This window comes from Cyprinodon tularosa, unplaced genomic scaffold, assembly GCF_016077235.1.
Source record: "Cyprinodon tularosa strain WSP-4 unplaced genomic scaffold, ASM1607723v1 ctg384, whole genome shotgun sequence".
Taxonomy (NCBI): domain Eukaryota; kingdom Metazoa; phylum Chordata; class Actinopteri; order Cyprinodontiformes; family Cyprinodontidae; genus Cyprinodon; species Cyprinodon tularosa.
The window spans coordinates 665,500-686,671 of NW_024039101.1; positions in this window are offsets into that span (position 1 = coordinate 665,500).

Sequence of the window (21,172 nt, forward strand, 5' to 3'; positions counted from 1 at the left end):
GCTCCCAACAGTCTTGTGCTGAAGCAGAAACACCATTTTCTTTCTTCCCCCATCTAGTGGAACACAATTAGCGACCCACATTCCTGATTTAACTCTCATTTGCAAACAGAAACACCAACACAGAAGCCTGGGTTTTTACCGAGTCCGCTTCCTTTTATGACTTTGTAGAGGTTGCAATAGTTTGTTCCGTTGTCAAATAAGTTGAACCAAATTGGAGACACAAAGGAACCCTGTACGTTGCAGCCCATTGGCAGTGTTGTAGGTTTCATTGTGAAGTTAAGCTTTGCAACTTTAGAGGTGTGATTGGCCAGAATTTGATCTGGTGTTAATGGGCCAAGCTTGAATGACTCCTTGTGTTTAATACTTGACACAATGGCCATGTAAACTTGAACACATGGAACTCCAAATAAGCAGACAATCTTGCAAAAGGCATAAGGAGATGGAGATGGTTTTCCTCTTGTTATTTAAATGCACGTTTAGCTTATTTTTTGGCATTGCTGTGGTTACATTTAGGGCTGCAACAACGAATCGATAAAATCGATAAAAATCGACTTTTAAAAGCGTTGGCAACGAATTTCATCATCGATTAGTTGTGTCGCGCGATTATTGCGTCATCCGCCGCGCCGTCATCACTGCCTCTTGACTGAAAGAGGAAGAAAAAAAAAAAAAGGCAGAGCGAGTCAGCGCCGCAGGTGCAGTGTTGCCAACTCCGCGACTTTTCAGACCCCTCCAGCGACTATTTTTCAAAAAAGCGTCCTAGCGACAAATCTGGCGACTTTTTTCGGTGTCACTGGCGGCTTTTGGAGACTCTTACGTGAAAGCATGTATCGTTCCTACTCTGCCGTGGGGCGCCTCCCCCACCCCAACCGCGTTTTCCCGCAGGAGTCCCTCTCAGCGCTGCAGTCAGACCCTCAGCGTCCAGACTGCAAATGAAGCGCGCATGCACCGGGATTGACGGCACAAATTGATCACAATAATTAAAATAGCCTGCGCTTTGTAAAGCGAAAAAAGTGATAACATGCAACTTTTTTCAAAAGAAATTAACATGGCACGGAACCACCATGTTTGTTTGGTTTTAAAGTGGGGAAACGTAACGTTAGTTTCTCAGGTAGCTCATCTGATGCTTTCCTTACCGTGTTAGTAGGTTACAGACAGGGATAAGGTTGGCTACTTATTTTACCTTTAATTTCATTTGAATTAGCTTAAGCAGCGTTTATATTTTCTTTATAAATAAATTAACTTGCAAATTATGAGGGCAAGGCTTTTAAAGTTTAAATCTTCTGGCAAAGTTAAAGTAAAGAAGATCCTGCAATTTATGGAAGTAAAGCAGAATAAAATCCAGCAAGATCAGTAATATGTCAATTAATTATCTGCCACATTCCCATGTAAATATCTGTCTTTGGAGGATGTGTTTTTTAGCACCCCTAGTTCTCTCATTTTTATTCCGAATACAATTTATAATTTGAATCACAGGGCTATTTTTATCTCTATGGTTCAGTATTTTCTCAAGCAGCAACTTTAACTGCTATACTTTCCTGTCTTAAAAGGCAGAACTCTTCTAGTCTAAAAAAACTAATTTGTTGAAATGGGGGGGGCCTATTGTTTGAACCCCTTAGGGGCTTTAAAAACAAAAATGTCTTTTTTTGCGCTTTATGAAACAAAGTAGCCTATATTTTGTGGATGTACAGCTACATTTCTCATGTAAGTTTGCGTAGTTTTAACACAAACATTTATTTTTCATATTGCACCAGTACAGTTAACGAGCAACCTGTACTTGTGTGCTTGTTTGTTCTGTCTAAAATGTTTATTTTGGAATAAAGAGGTTAATATAAAAAATATTTTTTGTCCGATTCATCGATTAATCGAAAAAATAATCGTCCGATTCATCGATTTTTAAAATAATCGTTAGTTGCAGCCCTAGTTACATTAGACGTTGCCAGTTTCAGTTATTATTTCTTTTTTTTTTTTTTTTTTTTTTTAGCCCCTGCTGAGATATGAGGATGGACATCTCCCATTAGCATATTTTTAGTTGCTGCTGATATGGTGTTTTATCTTCATCAATGTAGGGTATACCATAGCAAATCTACATTCCTTTTTATTTTATTTTATGGACCTTAAATATCTATAATCCACCCTCCTGTGCAAAACTTCTAGGCTGCGTCTGGTCTGTAGATAAAGGAAGATCTGATTTACTCAGGTCATCCAATTGTGGATACAAATTGGGCAATTTGCCTGGGGGGTTAAACGATTATATGGCCGTGATATATGTTTTTCAGTCGCTACCAAAGTTTGCTTGACTAAAGTCATTTACTGACGGGTTCTTTTGTTTATAACCTAATAATGTTGGAGAAAATCACTACTCCAGCGAACGACCCCCCCCCCCCCCCCCCCCCCCCCCACTCCTGCAGATTCAAGCTGTCTCCTTCTACAAGGGGTTTCATTATCTTCTGGTCGCACAAACAACTTAAAAGACGGACAAACATAACATTAAAGACGGACAAAAATAACAAATCTATTAATTTTATTTTTCAGAATAACCTCCTGTCTACTTTGCGCCTGCATTATATCAACACCTCGCTATTGGGAGCTCATTTATTTAATTATCTATCTATTTATTTTTTATTTATCTATTTTTGCACTAGTACACTTGTTTCTAGCTGGCACACAACATTTCTCCATTGATCTACTTCCACACACCATCTATTTCATACTTTTCCTTCCACTTCTATTTTAAATTACTCAGATCAATCTGACACAAACTTTTCATTCCCTTTATGATCTTCTCTATACTCTTTCCTGAACCCCTGAACCCATCCTTTTTTATTCTTTTACCTCCCTTGCACTTTCTAGTTATTTTATCTTTAAGTTCAATAATTTTTGGGGAATTTAGGCGTCCCTCAAAACCATATTTTTTTATCCATATATTTAAGTGTTTACTTTTTGTTGGATCTTGCGCTTCTACAAACTTCCAATTGTTGGTTTTAAATTATCTCTAATTTTACTTTGACCTTTACCCATTTTAAAGAATTTAGTCCAGTACAAACACCTAGGGTATTCTAAGCACTGGATGTTTATTCAGCAGGACAGCACCCAAAAACTGTTGTGGTAATTTCTGCTTCTACCTTTTCAGGTGAAAAATTCTTGCCTCTGCATCCACAAGAGCTGTACTGTATTTACCCCTGCTGTTTTAGTATGAAACAAAGGAACCTAAAAGTTTGAAAAAACTCCTATTTTTCCACAGACACTTCCGGGGGTTTGTTGCCCAGTTAGGACGTTATTTGCTCTATTTTACTGCCTGAGTAGAGTCTAGAATACCTCAGGGCTTTTTTACACTCAGGCTCATTCCATTTAAGTGAAAACCTACTTACGGACTTGACAGGACTCCGCAGTCTTCCTGGATTTCACCCACGTCCTCGGGTATCGTCAGATATGTTAGTATCTGGCTCGAAGGACCAAATTAATGTCAGGTCTAAGCACCTAAAACATCATACATACATACAGGGAAAGAAAGAAGGCACAGAGACAATTAATTTAGTTAATCGCGAGGAGAATAGGAAGGAGACTGCAGAGTTTACAAATCTCAAACCCACTCTGCAGTCTTCAGATTTCTTCTTGCCCTTTATTGAAGAAAAGGGGATGTCCCTAATTACATCAGCTGAGGTTTAACTAAAGGGAAAAGGGAAACAAAAGGATCTTACTTTAAACCTCAGCACAAATGTTAAAACCAAGCATGTGGTTGTTTTACAGTTGAATTGTGCTTAAGAACACATGTTTAGAAGAAACATGTATTAGAGGCTGTTCAGGTCTCTTTTACAACCCAGCAGTGATAGAGGATGTTCAGGCCTCCTTTAGAACCTTTATCTGGAACAATCTTAAGCAAGAGTAAATAAAAGATGAATGAACACATTATACATCATAATAGTTCATTAGAACACAACCCATGAAACACAAATTCAGGAGTATAAAGAAACTATTTCTAACATTAACTGACCCAGAGAAGGGAAGGTTCTGGGTCTGAAAGGACACATAGAGGAAAAGGTTCTGATTCTCAATGGACCCAAAGAGGAGGAGGTTCTGGTTATAAACAGACAGAGAGAGAAGAGGTTCTGGTTCTGAATGGACCAAGAGAGGAGGATTTTCTGCTTCTGAACGGACCAAGAGAAGAAGAAGTTCTGGTTATGAACGGACCCTGAGATGATAAAGTTCTGAAAGGACCGAGAGAGGAGGATGCTCTGGTTCTGAATAGACCAAGAGAGGAGGAGGTTCTGGTTCTGCAAGGATCCAGAGAGGAGGAGGTTCTGGTACTGAAAGGACTCAGAGAGGAGGAGATGGTACCGAATGGACCCAGAGAGGAAGAGGTTCTGGTGAATTCACCCAGCCAGCAGGCAGTGGTTCTGAAATGGACCCAGAGAGAAGAAGTTGGTTCTGAATTGACCTAGAGAGGAGGAGGTTCTGGTTTTGAACCGACCAAGAGAGGAGGAGGTTATGGTCCTGATTTGACCCAGAGAGGTGATATTCTGGTTCTGAATCGACCTGGAAAGGAAGAGGTTCTGGTTCTAAATAGGCACAGAGAGAAGGAGGTTCTGTTTCTGAATGGAACCAGAGAGGAAGAGGTTCGGTTTCTGAACGGACCCAGAGAGAACCAGATTCTGGTTCTAAATGGACCCAGAGAGGACGAGGTTCTGGTTTTGAACGGAGCCATAGATGTATGGCTCTTAATAGACCAGACATGAAGAGGTTCTGGTTGTGAATGCACCCAGCCAGATGGCAGTGGTTTTGAAATGGACCCAGAGAAAAGGAGTTGGTTCTGAATGGATCCAGATAGGTGATGTTCTGGTTCTAATCTAACCTAGAGAGGAAGACGTTGTGGTTCTGAATGGACCCAGAGAGGTGATCTTCTGGTTCTGAACCGACCTAGAGAGCAGGAGGTTCTGGTTCTGAATGGACTAAGAGAGGTTATGTTCTGGTGCTGAATAGACCAGGAGAGAAGGAGGTTATGGTCCTGAACAGAGCCAGATAGGAAGAGGTTCTGATTCTGAATGGGCCCAGAGAGGAAGAGGTCCTGGTTCTGAATGGACCCAGAGAGGGAGAGGTTCAGTATCTGAACAGACCCAGAGAGAACGAGATTCTGGTTCTAAATGGACTAAGAGAGGACGATGTTCGGGTTTTGAACCGAGCCATAGAGGTAGAGGTTCTTGTTTTGAAGAGACTCAGAAAGGAAGAGGTTCTGGTTCTGAACATACCCAAAGAAGAAGATTTTTGGGTTCTGAATGGACCCAGAGAGAACGAGATTCTGGTTCTGAACTGACCTAGAGAGGAGGAGATTCTGATTCTGAACTGACCGAGAGAGGAGGCGGTGGTTCTCAATGGACCCCGAAAAAAGGACATTCTGGTTCTGAACAGACCTAGAGAGGAAGAGTTTTTGATTCTGTATTGACCCAGAGAGAAAGAGGTTCTGGTTCTGAATTGACCGACAGAGAAAAGGTTCTGGTTCTGAATAGACACAGAGAGGAGGATGTTCTGGTTCTGACCGGACCAAGAGAGGAAGAGATTCTTGCTTTGAACGGAGCCATGGTTGTAGAGGTTTTTGTTCTTAATAGACCAGACATGAAGAGGTTCTGGTTGTGAATGCACCCAGGCAGATGGCAGTGGTTCTGAAACTGACCCAAAGAAAAAGGAGTTGGTTCTGAATGGACCCAGAGAGGTGATGTTCTGGTTCTAATCCGACCTAGAGAGGAAGACGTTGTGGTTCAGAGTGGACCCAGAGAGGTGATCTTCTGGTTCTGAACCATCCTAGAGAGCAGGAGGTTCTGGTTCTTAATGGACTTAGAGAGGTTATGTTCTGGTGGTGAATAGACCAGGAGAGGAGGAGGTTATGGTCCTGAACGGAGCCAGATTGGCAGAGATTCTGATTCTGAATGGGCCCAGACAGGAGGAGGATCTGGTTCTGAATGGACCCAGAGAGGAAGAGGTCCAGTATCTAAACAGACCTAGAGAGGAAGAGGTTCAGTTTCTGAACGGAACCAGAGAGAACAAGATTCTGGTTCTAAATGGACCCAGAGAGGACGAGATTCTGGTTTTGAACGGAGCCATAGATGTAAAGGTTCTTGTTCTGAATAGACTCAGAGAGGAAAAGGTTCTGGTTCTGAATGGACCCAAAGAAGAAGAGTTTCTGGTTCTGAATGGACCCAGACAGGAGGAGGTTCACGTTCTTAACTGACCCAGAGAAGGGAAGGTTCTGAATCTGAATGGACCCAAAGAGGAGGTGGTTCTGGATCTGATCGGACCAAGACAGGAAGATGTTCTGGTTCTTAACAGACCAAGAGAGGAAGAAGGTTCTGGTTCTAAATGGACCAAGAGAAGTAGAGGTTCTGGTTCTGAACAAATCGAGAGAGGATGATGTTCTGGTTCATAACAGACCAAGAGAGGAACAGGTTATGGTTCTGAATAGACAAAGATAGAACGAGGTTCTGGTTCTGCATGGATCCAGAGAGGAGGAGGTTCTGGTACTGAAAGGACCCAGAGAGGAGGAGGTGGTAAATGGTAAATGGCATGTACTTATATAGCGCCTTTATTCAAGTTAGGAGACTTGACCAAAGCGCTTTACACTACATTCATTCACCCATTTACACACACACTCACACACTGATGGTGGCAAGCTACATTGTAGCCACAGCTGCTCTGGAGCTCACTGACAGAAGCGGGGCTGCTGTACACTGGCGCCACCGGGCCCTCCGACCACCATCAGTAGAGAATGCAGGTGAAGTGTCTTGCCCAACGACACAACGACACTGAAAGTCAGAGTCGGGGCTTGGACCGTCAACCCTTCGATTTCAGGGCAAACTCCTACATCCAACGCCACTGTCGCCCCAAGTACTGAATGACTCTAGCTTCAAATCAAAGGTTGAGGCCAAAATGTGCTTTTCAGGCTGAGAGGAGCTAAAAATGGTCTCTCTAGCTGAAACGGAGAACCCATTAATGATACAGCTATGATGTTTTCTGGCAATCATTTTGATCTGAAAACTAACAATATAAAGTAGATTTGAGCAGATGTTTTTGGTTCCAAGCTTCAAATCAGAAGCTGGGGCCAAAATGCGCTTTTCAGACTGAGAGGAGCTCAGTTTGGCCTCTCTACCTGAAACAGACAAACCGTTAATGATACAGCCATGATCTTTTCTGGCAATCATTATGACCTAAAAAAACTAACAATATAAAGTAGATTAGAGCATGTGTTTTTGGTTCCAAACTTCAAATCAGAAGTTGAGGCCAAAATACGCTTTTCAGACTGAGGAGAGATCAATTTGGCCTCTCTAGCTGAAAAAGACAAACCATTAATGATACAGCCATGATCTTTTCTGGCAATCATATTGACCTGAAAACTAACAATATAAAGTAGATTTGAGCAGATGTTTTTGGTTCCAAGCTTCCAAGCTGAGAACCAAACCTGATCTGTTTTCTCTCCTCTCTGCTCCTCAGATTGAACCTGCCTGAAACCTGAACCTCTGGAGAGTTTCTCTGCCGGTAATCTGCCTGTCAGTTCTCAGAAGTTCTCTGGAGAACAGTTCCTGTCAAAGATCTGCCTGCCCGCTCACAGAAGATTACCGGAAACTCAATCATTGATCTGCCTGCACTCAGTAAGGCTCTGCCTCCGCCTCTGCCCTCTGCCTGTCGTCAGCCTCTGGACCCTCAAGGTTCCCCCCCTCTGCAGCTCAGCTCCACTCAAGAACAGTGAACCCACTCGAGACCAGTCAAATCACATCCTGGATTGATTAACCTGTGTGCTCTAACATAACCCTCTTGTGACCAGTCAAGCCACTCTCTGAACCATAACTACTTTGTACATTTATTGTCAAATAAATCTTTGAATTTTTCTTCTGCATCCGAGTGTTCTGCATGTGGGTTAGGCATATACGCCCGAATATGACAAATTTGGCCTATCTAGCTAAAAACAGACAAATCGTTAATGATACAGCCATGATCTTTTCTGGCAATCATTTTGACCTGAAAACTAACAATATAAAGCAGATATGAGCAGATGTTTTTGGTTCCAAGCTTCAAATCAGAAGTTGAGGCCAAAATATGCTTTTCAGGCTGAGAGGAGCTAAATTTGGTCTCTCTAGCTGAAACAGAGAAACCATTAATGATACAGCCATGATGTTTTCTGGCAATCATTTTGACCTGGAAAAACTAACAATATAAAGCAGATATGAGCAGATGTTTTTGGTTCCAAGGTTTGAATCAGAAGTTGAGGCCAAAAGGAGCTTTTTAAACTGAGAGGAGCTCATTTTGGCCTCTATAGCTGCAACAGAGAAACCATTAATGATACAGCCATGATGTTTTCTGGCAATCATTTTGACCTGAAAACTAACAATATAAAGTAGATGTGAGCAGATGTTTTTGGTTCCAAGCTTCAAATCAGACGTTGAGGCCAAAATGCGCTTTTCACAGTGAGAGGAAGTCAATGTGACCTCTCTAGCAGGAAGAGACAAACTGTTAATGATACAGCCATGATCTTTTCTGGCAATCATCTAGAGCTGAAAACTAACAATATAAAGTAGATTTGAGCAGATGTTTTTGGTTCCAAGCTTTAAATCAGAAGTTGAGGCCATAATAAGCTTTTCAGACTGAGAGAAGCTCAATTTGGCCGCTCTAGCTGAAACAGACAAACTGTTAATGATACAGCCATGATCTTTTCAGGCAATCAGTTTGACCAGAAAACTAACAATATAAAGCAGATTTAAGCAGATGTTTTTGTAATGTTTCTTATCTAAATGAAGAAACTTGGGTTCGTAACTGAACTTATTTATTACTGAAAACGAGTCGAGAGGATACAGGTAAACCGTGAAGTAAACATTCTTCATCTACGGATAACTTACAACACACAAACATATCCAAGGGGTACATTAGTGTCTGTGGCCCTCTAGTGGCAGGAGGTAAAACTGCAACTCCTTAACTTATCATCACATCCCCTTTTTTTTCTAGAAATAATAACATTACAAATAAACAATTTTACAAACACTCTCTATACTTATTATGAGCAGTTTGAATCTGTATATTATTATGTTCTTGTAATCTCACATATATATAACTATGAACTTTTTTTTTTCTTCCTTTAAACTTAACATTACTTCAGAAACAACATAAACTATAACTCAAATTTCAATGAAAAGGATACATTTCATAGTCCTTAGAGATTCAGCCTGTCAGGTGCCTTGACAGTGCGTGATGATCTTCTCAACACTGGTAAGTCAGTCTCTACAGCTCTCTGGTGATCTTCCGATGGTGGATCGTCTGTTGCGGTGGAGGCTGGATCTCCCAGTGAATCTTCATCAGTTTGTTCTTGCCATGTGTCTTTTGTTTTTAGCAGACTTCTTCGATTTCTCCTGAGGACTTGACCATCTTCTGTTTTGACGTTGTAAAATCTTGGACTCACTTCCTGAAGAACTGTTGCTTTTTTACTCCAGGTGCTGGAATCGTGTATTCTTACTGTGTCATGCCTAGCCAGTGGTACTAAGCTCTTTGTTGACTTGTCATAATTGGCTTTTTGTCTCCTTTGAAGATGTTTTTGTTTTTGTTTCACTTCCTTTTGTTTCGGTTCAGAGGTGTATGGAAGTGTGGTGCGTAGTCTGCGTCCCATAAGGATTTCTGCAGGGGACAGGCCATGCTCAAGAGGCGAAGCTCTATAACTCAGCAGAGCTAAGTATGGATCTGAATGACTTTCTTGTGCTTTCTTGAGCAGCTGCTTAACAATGTGCACACCTTTCTCTGCCTTTCCATTTGGTTGAGCATACAGGGGGCTAGAAGTCACATGACGAAAGTCATATTCTTGTGCAAAATCCTGAAACTCTTTGGAGCTATAGGATGGGCCGTTGTCACTATACACAACTTGAGGAATCCCATGCCTGGCAAAGATGGATTTCATGTGTTTAATCACACAGGCCGCTGACATGTTGGGGAGCAGTGCAATCTCTGGATAGTTGGATAGGTAGTCGATTAGAAGCAGGTAATTCTTTCCATCCAAGTAGAGCAAATCAGTCCCAACTTTTTGCCAGGGCTCGTCAGGTATTTCTGTGATTATCATTGGCTCTTTTGGCTGCTTAGCTTGATGTTTTAGACATGTTATACATCCTGACACCATTCTGTCTATATCAGCATTTATGCTTGGCCAATAGATGGAGGTTCTAGCCCTTCTCTTGCACTTTTCCATGCCTAGATGTCCTTCATGTAGTCTTTTTAGCATGTCTGGTCTCAGAGACTGAGGAATGACTACTCTATTCTTTCGCAAGAGCAGTCCATTAACAAAGCTCAGCTCCCCTCTAATGTTGTAGTATTGCTGACACTCATCCCGTGGCCAATGTTCTTTTATCAGTTGGATGACTCTCTGTAGGACGGCATCCTTCTTGGTTTCATCAGCGATGAGTCTGGATTTCATAACGGACATGGGCAGTGTCTCAGTAATCAGATTCACATGAAGGTTCACTTCGTTTTCCGTGGAACACTCGGCCTGCTCCTCCTTCTCTGTGGTTGCCCTAGACAGAGCATCAGCCAGCACTATGTGCTTTCCTGGTGTGTAAATCAGGTCGAAATCATAACGTTGTAGCTTCATCATGAGCCTTTGAATGGGAGGTGACATTTCACTGAGGTTTTTCTTGATGATAGCAATTAACGGTTTGTGGTCTGTCTCTGCCACAAACTTTGGTAGACCATACACATAGCCATGGAACTTTTGGAAACCGTACACCAGTCCTAAACACTCTTTTTCAATTTGAGCGTAGCGGCACTCAGCACTTGTCATCGTTCTCGACGCATAGGCGACAGGCTTCCAGTCTTCTCCACATGCCTGTAGTAGAACGGCTCCAATGCCATCCTTTGATGAGTCGGTGGATATCTTTATTTTTTTTGAAGGATCGAAAAACGTCAACACTGGCTCTGTTGTGAGAGTTGTTTTTAGACGGGACCATTCTTCCTCATGTTCAGATGTCCACTTAAACTCACACCTGTCATGCAGTAGCTCTCTTAAGTGCACAGTCTTGGAGGATAAATTTGGAATGAATTTTCCAATGAAATTGATCATGCCTAATGCTCGCAGCACACCTTTTTTGTCTTCAGGTCTAGGCATTTCCAGTATCGCTTTGATTTTACTTTTGTCTGGTTCCACACCGGCTGGTGACAGCTTGTCACCCAGAAAGGTGATTTCTTTTACTCCAAACTGACACTTGGATCTGTTCAGCTTCAGCTGGTACTTCTGGACTCTCTGAAGCACTTTGATGAGCCTTTCATTGTGTTGCTCAAGTGTGGATCCCCATAAAATCAGATCATCGACATACACACGTACACCTTCTATGCCCTCAATGATGTGCTCCATCGTTCTGTGGAATACTTCTGGAGCAGAGCATATGCCAAAAGGCATTCTCTGGAAGCAGTAGCGCCCATACGGTGTATTAAACGTGCAGTACCTTGTGCTGTCCTCATGCAGTTTTAACTGCCAGAAGCCTTGGGAGGCGTCTAATTTACTGAAGTATTTGGCACCCGCCATCTCACTTGTTATTTCATCTCTGGTAGGTATTTGATAATGTTCTCTTTTTATATTGTTATTCAGATCTTTTGGATCCATGCACACACGTAGTTCTCCATTCGATTTTCTGACACACACCATCGAATTGACCCATTCTGTGGGCTCTTCCACTTTCTTTATCACACCCAGTGACATCATTCTATCTAGTTCTTGCTTCAGCTTTTCTCGTAGAGGAGCTGGAACACGCCTGGGAGCATGGATGACTGGCTGTGCATCATCCTTCAGTTGTATCTTGTAGGTGAATGGTAAAACTCCAAACCCCTTGAAGATGTCTGGGTACTGGTTCACTATTGCCTCAACACTGGTCTGGCTAGTAAAATTATTAATGCAGTAAACCCTCTTCACTAAGCCTAAATGTTCACATGCAGCGTCACCTAATAATGAGTCATGTCCCTCCGGAACAACTACAAACATCAGGTGGTGCTCTTTTCCTTTAATTTGCACTTTAAGTTTGCATGTGCCTTTTGTGTCAATGTGGTGTCCATTATAGGCTTTGAGCTTCACTGAACTTGGATGGATGCGTGGTTTCACCTTCATTGCTCTGATGTCACATTCACTAATTAAATTTGCCTTTGCTCCTGTGTCTAATTTCAGCGGAATAACTGCACCGTTTATCTCCAGTGGCACAATCCATTTGTCTTTTCTAGCACAGGTTGCATTTTTGCTCTGTTCAATGTCTTTTGGCTGTGCTGCTATGCTATCTTCAGCTTGTGCTACCATCCCAACAAAGAACAAATCAGCAAGCTCCGTTTCTTCCACTGTGTGGACTCTATCACTGCCACTCTGTTTCCCTTTGGAAAAGCATTGCTTAGCAAAGTGATTCTTCCCTTTACATTTGCTACACGTTTTGCCAAATGCTGGGCATTGCTTTGGTGCATGCTGATATCCACACCTCTTGCATGAAAACATCTCTGTCACATTTGGTTTTTTGCTCATTTTTTTCTGTTTCTGCATTTGCTTTACCGCAGCTACGGGAACACTTTCCTGTTCCTTCTGTCCACTGAATGTTTTTGCATGCAGCTTAGCCAGTTCACTTGCGTTACCAATTTTAATAGCCTCCGGCAGCTTTAATTCGGGCTCTCTTAGTAACCTCTCTCTCACTTTTTTGTCATGGACTCCAAACACTATTTGGTCACGAATCATTGAATCTTTCAATTCTCCAAAGTTACATGTTCTGGCTTTCAATTTCAAGTCCGTCACAAAAGCATCAAAACTTTCAGTTTGCGATTGCATGCGGGACCGGAACACATACCGTTCAAATGTTTCGTTCTTCTTTGGTGAACAGTGGTCATCAAATTTTTCCACAACTTTGTCAAACTGTTCCTTGTGCTCCCTTGCCGCAAACACAAACGTATTAAATACCTCCACAGCCTGGGGTCCCGCGATGGTAAGAAGCAGTGCTATTTTCCGCGCGTCTGGCTTTGTGTCCAGTCCCAGCGCTTGCAGGTAAAAACTGAATCGTTGCTTGAAAGTTCGCCATTCACAGTCCACATTTCCAGTCCAATTCAGAGGTTCTGGCGGCTTCACACTTTCCATGACTTCTGTTGGACCACTCCTGGTACCATGTAATGTTTCTTATCTAAATGAAGAAACTTGGGTTCGTAACTGAACTTATTTATTACTGAAAACGAGTCGAGAGGATACAGGTAAACCGTGAAGTAAACATTCTTCATCTACGGATAACTTACAACACACAAACATATCCAAGGGGTACATTAGTGTCTGTGGCCCTCTAGTGGCAGGAGGTAAAACTGCAACTCCTTAACTTATCATCACAGTTTTTAGTTCCAAGCTTCAAATCAGAAGTTGAGTCTAAAATGTGCTTTTCATGCTGAGAGGAGCTCAATTTGGCCTCTAGCTGAAACAGAAAAACCGTTAATGATACAGCCATGATCTTTTCTGGCAATCATTTTGACCTGAAAACTAACAATATAAAGTAGATGTGAGCAGATGTTTTTGGTTCCAAGGTTTGAATCAGAAGTTGAGGCCAAAAGGCGCTTTTTAAACTGAGAGGAGCTAGTTTTGGCCTCTCTAGCTGCAACAGAGAAACCATTAATGATACAGCCATGATCTTTTCTGGCAATCATTTTGACCTGAAAACTAGCAATATAAAGTAGATGTGAGCAGATGTTTTTGGTTCCAAGCTTCAAATCAGAAGTTGAGGCCAAAATGAGCTTTTCAGACTGAGAGAAGCTCAATTTGGCCGCTCTAGCTGAAACAGACAAACTGTTAATGATACAGCCATGATCTTTTCAGGCAATCAGTTTGACCAGAAAACTAACAATATAAAGCAGATTTAAGCAGATGTTTTTAGTTCCAAGCTTCAAATCAGAAGTTGAGCAAATACGCTTATCAGGCTGAGAGGAGCTCAATTTGGTCTCTAGCTGAAACAGAAAAACCGTTAATGATACAGCCATGATCTTTTCTGGCAATCATTTCGACCTAAAAAAAACTAACAATATAAAGTAGTTTTCAGCATGTGTTTTTTGTTCCAGGCTTAAAATCAGAAGTTGAGCAAACACGCTTATCAGGCTGAGAGGAGCTCAATTTGGCCTCTCTAGCTGAAACAGACAAACCATTAATGATACAGCCATGATCTTTTCTGGGCATCATTTTGACCTGAAAACTAACAATATAAAGTAGATGTGAGCAGATGTTTTTGGTTCCAAGCTTCAAATCAGAAGTTGAGGCCAAAATGTGCTTTTCAAACTGAGAGAATCTCAATTTGGCCTCTCTAGCTGAAACAGACAAACCATTAATGATACAGCCATAATCTTTTCTGGGCATCATTTTGACCTGAAAAATAACAATATAAAGTAGATGTGAGCAGATATTTTTGGTTCCAAGCTTCAAATCAGAAGTTGAGGCCAAAATGTGCTTTTCAAACTGAGAGAATCTCAATTTGGCCTCTCTAGCTGAAACAGACAAACCATTAATGATACAGCCATGATCTTTTCTGGGCATCATTTTTACCTGAAAACTAACAATATAAAGTAGATGTGAGCAGATGTTTTTGGTTCCAAGCTTCAAATCAGAAGTTGAGGCCAAAACACGCTTTTCAGACTGAGAGAAGCTCAATTTGGCCGCTCTAGCTGAAACAGACAAACTGTTAATGATACAGCCATGATCTTTTCAGGCAATCAGTTTGACCAGAAAACTAACAATATAAAGCAGATTTAAGCAGATGTTTTTAGTTCCAAGCTTCAAATCAGAAGTTGAGCAAATACGCTTATCAGGCTGAGAGGAGCTCAATTTGGTCTCTAGCTGAAACAGAAAAACCGTTAATGATACAGCCATGATCTTTTCTGGCAATCATTTCGACCTAAAAAAAACTAACAATATAAAGTAGTTTTCAGCATGTGTTTTTCATTCCAAGCTTAAAATCAGAAGTTGAGCAAACACGCTTATCAGGCTGAGAGGAGCTCAATTTGGCTTCTCTAGCTGAAACAGACAAACCATTAATGATACAGCCATGATCTTTTCTGGGCATCATTTTGACCTGAAAACTAACAATATAAAGTAGATGTGAGCAGATGTTTTTGGTTCCAAGCTTCAAATCAGAAGTTGAGGCCAAAATGTGCTTTTCAAACTGAGAGAATCTCAATTTGGCCTCTCTAGCTGAAACAGACAAACCATTAATGATACAGCCATGATCTTTTCTGGGCATCATTTTGACCTGAAAAATAACAATATAAAGTAGATGTGAGCAGATATTTTTGGTTCCAAGCTTCAAATCAGAAGTTGAGGCCAAAATGTGCTTTTCAAACTGAGAGAATCTCAATTTGGCCTCTCTAGCTGAAACAGACAAACCATTAATGATACAGCCATGATCTTTTCAGGTAATCAGTTTGACCAGAAAACTAACAATATAAAGCAGATTTAAGCAGATGTTTTTGGTTCCAAGCTTCAAATCAGAAGTTGAGTCCAAAATGTGCTTTTCAGGCTGAGAGGAGCTCAATTTGGCCTCTTGCTGAAACAGAAAAACCGTTAATGATACAGCCATGATCTTTTCTGGCAATCATTTTGACCTGAAAACTAACAATATAAAGTAGATGTGAGCAGATATTTTTGGTTCCAAGCTTCAAATCAGAAGTTGAGCAAATACGCTTATCAGGCTGAGAGGAGCTCAATTTGGCATCTCTAGCTGAAACAGACAAACCGTTAATGATACAGCCATGATCTTTTCTCGCAATCATTTTGACCTGAAAACTAACAATATAAAGTAGATGTGAGCAGATATTTTTGGTTCCAAGCTTAAAATTTAGAAGTTGAGGCCAAAATGCGCTTTTCAAACTGGGAGAATCTCAATTTGGCCTCTCTAGCTGAAACAGACAAACCATTAATGATACAGCCATGATCTTTTCTGGGCATCATTTTGAGATGAAAAATAACAATATAAAGTATATTTGAGCAGATGTTTTTGGTTCCAAGCTTCAAATCAGAAGTTCAGGCCAAAATGAGCTTTTCAGGCTGAGTGGAGCTCAATTTGGCCTCTCTAGCTGAAACAGACAAAATGTTAATGATACAGCCATGATCTTTTCTCGCAATCATTTTGACCTGAAAACTAACAATATAAAGTAGATGTGAGCAGATATTTTTGGTTCCAAGCTTAAAATGTAGAAGTTGAGGCCAAAATGCGCTTTTCAAACTGAGAGAATCTCAATTTGGCCTCTCTAGCTGAAACAGACAAACCGTTAATGATACAGCCATGATCTTTTCTCGCAATCATTTTGACCTGAAAACTAACAATATAAAGTAGATGTGAGCAGATATTTTTGGTTCCAAGCTTAAAATTTAGAAGTTGAGGCCAAAATGCGCTTTTCAAACTGGGAGAATCTCAATTTGGCCTCTCTAGCTGAAACAGACAAACCATTAATGATACAGCCATGATCTTTTCTGGGCATCATTTTGAGATGAAAAATAACAATATAAAGTAGATTTGAGCAGATGTTTTTGGTTCCAAGCTTCAAATCAGAAGTTCAGGCCAAAATGAGCTTTTCAGGCTGAGTGGAGCTCAATTTGGCCTCTCTAGCTGAAACAGACAAAATGTTAATGATACAGCCATGATCTTTTCTCGCAATCATTTTGACCTGAAAACTAACAATATAAAGTAGATGTGAGCAGATATTTTTGGTTCCAAGCTTAAAATTTAGAAGTTGAGGCCAAAATGCGCTTTTCAAACTGAGAGAATCTCAATTTGGCCTCTCTAGCTGAAACAGACAAACCATTAATGACACAGCCATGATCTTTTTTGGCAATCATTTTAACCTGAAAACTAACAATATAAAGTAGATGTGTGCAGATCTTTTTGGTTCCAAGCTTCAAATCAGAAGTTGAGGCCAAAATGGGCTTTTCAGGCTGAGAGGAGCTCATTTCAATTCAATTTTTCAATTCAGTTTATTTATATAGCGCCAAATTCACAACACATGTCATCTCAAGGCACTTTACAGTTCAACCAGATCTTACAGTGAAATTGATACAAAGTTTTCTATCTAAGGAAAACCAGTTGATTGCATTGACTCATTGACTCAAATGCAATCCCTCTCACTAAGCATGCTTGTAGCGACAGTGGAGACGAAAAACTCCTTTTTTAACAGAAAGAAACCTCCAGCAGAACCAGACTCAGTGTGAGCGGCCATCTGCCGAGGCCGACTGGGGTTCAAGGAGACAGAAGCAGAGACACAAAAAGCAGCTTTAAAAGGCGGCCCCGTCCAGGAAACACACAGCCAGGCAGACGAGCTCCGAGCCAGCTCCCCTGCCAGAGGACAAAGAGAGCACATCCACTCAGTCATGGTCAGAGAAACAGGACCACACTGGAAAACAGGCCGATCTCCAACATCTATAAATAAGGGTGTTGATGGAAGCAGCACAGCTGATGTTTCTTTCTAGGATGACGTCACAGCCAAACAGGAACAGACGAGGCAAAGCTACTCTGAGGAAAAGCAGAGAGAGCAGAAGGTTAGAGATTGAACTAATAGATTCTGCAGATTAGGAGAACAGAGAGAGAATGAAGCAGAATGATGAAATGGGGGTCCCTATGTCCTCCAGAAGTCTAAGCCTATAGCAGCATATCTATAGAGATAGCTCAGGATAACCTGAGCCACCCTGACTATAAGCTTTATCAAAAAGGAAAGTTTTAAGCCTAGCCTTAAAAGTAGACAGGGTGTCTGCCTCACGGACTAAAATTGGTAGTTGGTTCCACAGGAGAGGAGCCTGATAACTAAAAGGTCTGCCTCCCATTCTTTTTTTGAAATTCTAGGAACCACTAGTAAACCTGCAGATTGAGAGCGAAGTGCTCTGTTAGGAACATAAGGAACAATCAGATCTCTGATATTAGATGGAGCTTGGCCATTTAAGGCTTTGTATGTGAGAAGGAGGATTTTAAATTCTATTCTTTATTTAACAGGAAGCCAATGAAGAGAAGCCAGGATAGGAGAGATATGATCTCTCTTTTTAATTTTCATCAGAACTCTGGCTGCAGCATTTTGGATCAGCTGAAGGCTTTTAACTACAGTTTGTGGACTTCCTGATAGTAAAGAATTACAATAGTCCAGCCTTGAAGTAACAAATGCATGGACTAGTTTCTGAGCATCACCCCTGGACAGGAGATTTCTAATTTTTGCAATGTTCCTCAGATGAAAGAAGGAAATTCTAGAAACCTCTTTGATATGGGATTTAAATGACAGGTCCTGATCAAATATAACACCAAGATTTTTTACTTTATTATCTGAAATCAGTTTAATCCCATCCAAATGAAGTGACTGGCTAATCAGCTTCTTTTTCAGAGACTCTGGTCCAAAGACTATAACTTCTGTTTTTTCTGCATTCAGAAGCAGAAAGTTAAGAGTCATCCAGGTTTTTATGTCTTCAAGACATGCCTGTAATCTATGTAATGGGTTAGCTTCATCTGGATTTATAGACAGATATAGCTGGGTATCATCAGCATAACAGTGAAAATTAATCCCATGCTGTCTAATAACTCTACCAATTGGGAGCATGTATAAAGTAAAGAGAATTGTTCCTAGCACTGATCCCTGTGGTACTCCACAGGTAACATTTAAGCATGTTGAAGATCTATCATTAACATGAACAAACTGAATTCGATCAGATAGGTAAGATTTAAACCAGTCTAGTGCTGTTCCTACAAAATATTCAAGTCTTTCTAAAAGAATATTATGGTCAACTGTATCAAATGCAGCACTAAGATCCAACAGGACGAGCACAGATACAAGTCCATTATCTGAGGCCATGAGAATATCATTAGTGACTTTCACCAGAGCTGTTTCAGTGCTATGATGAGCTCTAAAGCCAGACTGAAACTCTTCAAAAAGTTCATTATGGTGTAAGTGATCGCAAACTTGTTTGGCAACTACTTTCTCAAGAATTTTGGATAAGAAAGGAAGATTGGATATAGGTCTATAATTAACCAAGTCATCTGGGTCAAGAGACGGTTTCTTAAGCAGAGGTTTAATTACAGCAACCTTAAAAGCTTTAGGCACATATCCCTGTAACAGAGATAGATTAATCACATCTAAAATGGGGGAGGAGATCAAAGGGAATACCTCCTTAAATAACCTGGTTGGAACTGGATCTAACATACAAGTTGAAGGCTTAGATGAAGACAATAATTTTGCTAATTCAGAAATTTCAACTGGATCAAAGCAATCTAAACTAGGTTCAGATTCCACGACTACCTCAGGTTAAATCGCGGATAGAGGAGTGCTTATGATCTTATTTTTAATAAGATTAGTCTTATTTATAAAGAATCCCATAAAATCATTGCTGCTAAGAGCAGGTGGAATGGACGGTTCAACAGAGCTATGGCTCTGGGTGAGTTTGGCAACTGTATTAAAAAGAAATCTAGGATTATTCTTATTCTCCTCTTTTAATGAGGAGAAGTATGCTGCTCTTGCTTTACAAAGGGTCCTCTTATACAGCAGTAAACCATTTTTCCAGACTAGGAAGGACTCCCGCAGGCCTGTGCAGCGATATGTTCTCTCCAGTTTTCTAGCATTTTGCTTCAAAGTACGCAGCTCTGCATTAAACCAAGGAGCAAGCTTTCTATTTTTAACGGTTTGGCCTCTGTAGCTGAAAGAGACAAACCATTAATGATACAGCCATGATCTTTTCTGGCAATCATTTTGACCTAAAAACTAAAATTATATAGTAGATTTGAGCAGACATCTTTGGTTCCAAGCTTTAAATCAGAAGTTGAGGCCAAAATATGCTTTTCAGACTTAAGAGAGCTCAATTTGACCTCTCTAGCTTAAACAGACAAACTGTTAATGATACAGCCATGATGTTTTCTGGCAATCATTTTGACCTGAAAACTAACAATATGAAGTAGATTTAAGCAGATCTTTTTGGTTCCAAGCTTCAAACCAGAAGTTGAGGCCAAAATGCGCTTTTCAGGCTGAGAGGAGCTCAATTTGGCCTCTCTAGCTGAAACAGACAAACTGTTAATGATACAGCCATGATCTTTTCTGGCAATCATTTTGACGTGAAAACTAACTATATAAATTAGATTTGAACAGTTGTTTTTGTTCCCAAGCTTTAAATCAGAAGTTGAGACCAAAATACGCTTTTCAGACTGAGGAGAGCTCAATTTGGCCTCTCTAGCTTAAACAGACAAACTGTTAATGATACAGCCATGATGTTTTCTGGCAATCATTTTGACCTGAAAACTAACACTATAAAGTAGATTTGAGCGGATGTTTTTGGTTCCAAGCTTCGAATCAGAAGTTGAGGCCAAAATCTGCTTTTCAAACTGAGAGGAGCTCAATTTGGCCTCTCTAGCTGAAACAGAGAAACCATTAATGATACAGCCATGATGTTTTCTGGCAATCATTTTTACCTGAGAACTAACAACATAAAGTAGATATGAGCAGATGTTTTTGGTTCCAAGCTTCAAATCAGAAGTTGAGGCCAAAATGCGTTTTTCAGGTTGAGACACTGCATGAAAAGTGAAATTTTCGTCCCCGTAAACTCCCTTAAACTTCCAAAGATCTCCCTGATTTTCATCAGTTTCTGACAATTTGCAACCCGCGCTTGTCCGCGTTTGTCGTGCCACAAATTGTCGAAAACGGACTCTGACGTATGTGGAGAGCGATCAGCTGTGCTAATGGCCCTAATTAGCATATGAATGCAGTAAACCCGCACGGCTGGCCAGGTCGACAAGTGAAATCGCTCGTGATTGGCAGCAAAACCACACGTGGCCACGCCAGGCTTTAATTTTCTTACTGAGTATTGGACGGAACCACTTCTTTTTAAACAAGTAAAGTCGCTTGTGATTGGTTGGCATATATATATATATATATTTACATATAAATTTACACATATATATATATATATATATATATATATATATATATACACTATATTGCCAAAAGTATTTGCTCACCTGCCTTGACTCACATATGAGCTTAAGTGACATCCCGTTCCTAATCCATAGGGTTCAATATGACGTCGGTCCACCCTTTGCAGCTAGAACAGCTTCAACTCTTCTGGGAAGGCTGTCCACAAGGTTTAGGAGTGTGTTTATGGGAATTTTTGACCATTCTTCCAGAAGCGCATTTGTGAGGTCGCACACTGATGTTG